Below are 2621 nucleotides of genomic sequence, written 5' to 3'. Positions count from 1 at the left end.
TATTATGGTTAGCACAGGAATCCAGAATTAAGGTTGCATAGAGAAGTGTACTTGGGGTGGGGTGGGGGGGAAGGGATGTGGGAATTGTGTACTAATGAAGGAATATATTTTTTTCTTTTTCTTTTCAGAGGTGGGAGCCAGCTGGTGGGGAGGGGTGGGCAGGGAGAAAAGTGTGGCAATGAATGAATGGAAATCCAAAACCTCTGTAAATGTCTATTAAAATTAATAAAATAAATAAATAAAAAGAGGTTGATGAGACTTGATGAGTAAATGACTGTTGTCTTCATGCCACATGATCAGCTAAAGTATCCACAAGTGGTCAAAAGATCTCTGAGTAGGGGTCTCCCACTCTGAAGTTTAGCTAATAAGTAACCTTAGGATAACAGAGAAGAGTTTGAAATTTACTCCTGTTTACAAGTATACAAGACTGTTTCATATGCCTATAAATATGCTTATTTTTAGAAAATAAAATCATACCAAGGGGGGAAAAAAAGAAAAAGAAAGAACATACTCAGTTTATTACCCAGCTCAAGCGCAGCCGCTGTCTGCTCAGAGCTGGCCTTGGCTGAGGGTATTATCGTTTTTCAGTGGTGCTGAGGTAACCTCGGTCCAAAACTCTGGGCTGCTCCCCTCCTGCCCTCGAGTCCCCTCCCCTCGTGGGCATCTCGGACCTGATAGCGTGGGGTGTGGTGCAAGCAGGCCCAGGGAGTGTAGTTACCGCTGAGAAGTCACAGTTGCGATCACGATGATAGAGGTACTGACAACTGAAGCTCAGAAACTGCTACACCAGGTGAACACACTTTTGGAACAAGAGTCTAGATGTCAGCCAAAGGTCTTTGGCTTGAGACTAATTGAGTAGGCTCACGATAATGGCCTCAGAATGACTGCAAGGCTGAGGGACTTTGAAGTGAAAGATCTTCTTAGTTTAACTCAATTCTTTGGATTTGACACTGAAACATTTTCTCTAGCTGTGAATTTATTGGACAGATTTCTGTCTAAAATGAAGGTACAGCCCAAGTCTCTTGGTTGTGTTGGACTGAGTTGCTTTTATTTGGCTGTGAAATCAATAGAAGAAGAGAGTAATGAACCACTGGCAAATGATTTGATCCGAATAAACCAGTACAGATTCACAGCTTCAGACTTGATGAGAATGGAGAAGATTGTATTAGGGAAGGACTGTTGAAAAGTCAAAGCTACTACTGCCTTTCAGGTTCTGCAACTTTGTTATGCTCTCATTCAGGAGAATTTGCCATTTGAAAGGAGAAACAACCTTAATTTTGAAAGATTAGAAGCTCAGCTTAAGGCATGCCACTGCAGGATCACAGTTTCTAAAGCAAAGCCTTCTGTATTGGCATTATCTATCATCACTTTGGAGATTCAAGTGCAGAAGTTTGTACAATTAGCAGAAGGAATAGAATGTCTTCAGAAACATTCCAAGATAAAAGGCAGAGATCTGACCTTCTGGCAAGAACTTGTGTCCAAATGTTTAACTGAATATTCATCAAACAAATGTTCCAAACCAAATGTTCAGAAGTTGAAATGGATTGTTTCTGGACAAACTACAAGACAACTGAAGCATAGTTACTACAGGATAACCCACCTTCCAACAATTCCTGAAACAGTTCCTTAATTGGATTATTACAATAACAAAATGCTTTTCTCTACAACCCTGAGCTATAGAGTTCATGCTTAGTGTTACAATGGATTCAAGCAACTAAGCCTCAAAACATCACAACTATATTAGCACTAAAGTTCTCAGACTTGGGAAAATTGCCTACTTAACATTATGTTATAGCGGAACAATATTTATATTTGAATTCATCTGTGACGCATTCAAATCAAAGCTAAGATTATAACTGTGAAACTCTAAAAATAAGCCTGGGAAGGTAAACTGTGAATCTTCATTTCTAATGTTGAATTAAATTTCTGTATTGGATCAATTAATTTAGGTGTCATGGAAATGGAAACCTATTTATCTCATCTTAAATGTGCTTACTGTGACGTTTTAATCAAAACTAACATTTTACAAATTCACTTTTAAGATAAGGATTATTATTGCAGATAGTATAAATGGGTCAATAATACGGACAGATAATGTACTTCAGTGACAACTGAATTACAGTGACATGAACCGAATGACAATTGCAATTACATGAGGACATTTTATATAAAACAAAAATATAGGCTTGGTAAATTTGACATACTCATTATCTTGATTTTTCTAGGACATACGAGATATTTGTATCCATGATAAAGGAATTTTTTAATACAAAATCTACTACCTCAATCTCTATTGAGATACTTAGTTTCTCTTGTAATAGTAACTCAGCATAAATTACCACTCTGAAAACTTGCTTTACCCCATTAAAGCAAGTTCAGGCTAGATTTAACACTCCAGAAGTTCTAAGAACTATTTTTATAAATTCTAATTTAGAATTTCATTTAGAATAAACAGAGTATATTTTCATCAAATGCTCTTTCTGTGCCAAAATAGAATCTTAAGTAAACAAAAACCCACTGTTGTCAAGTTGATTCCACCTTGTAGGGAACCTGTATGACAGTGGAACGGCGACTCGACGGCACAGAACAACAAACAACAACAACAATCTTTAAGAAACAGA

General features: G+C 37.3%; 1 pseudogene; it reads left to right on the top strand.

The window, feature by feature from the left end:
* The first annotated feature begins 745 nt into the window (after positions 1-745).
* Positions 746-1630, top strand: LOC102876551 (annotated as a pseudogene).
* Positions 1631-2621: the final 991 nt, after the last annotated feature.

This window comes from Elephantulus edwardii, unplaced genomic scaffold (assembly GCF_000299155.1).
Source record: "Elephantulus edwardii isolate Elephantulus edwardi_28Jun2011 unplaced genomic scaffold, EleEdw1.0 scaffold00218, whole genome shotgun sequence".
Classification (NCBI taxonomy): domain Eukaryota; kingdom Metazoa; phylum Chordata; class Mammalia; order Macroscelidea; family Macroscelididae; genus Elephantulus; species Elephantulus edwardii.
This window is presented reverse-complemented; position numbering and strand designations above follow the sequence as displayed.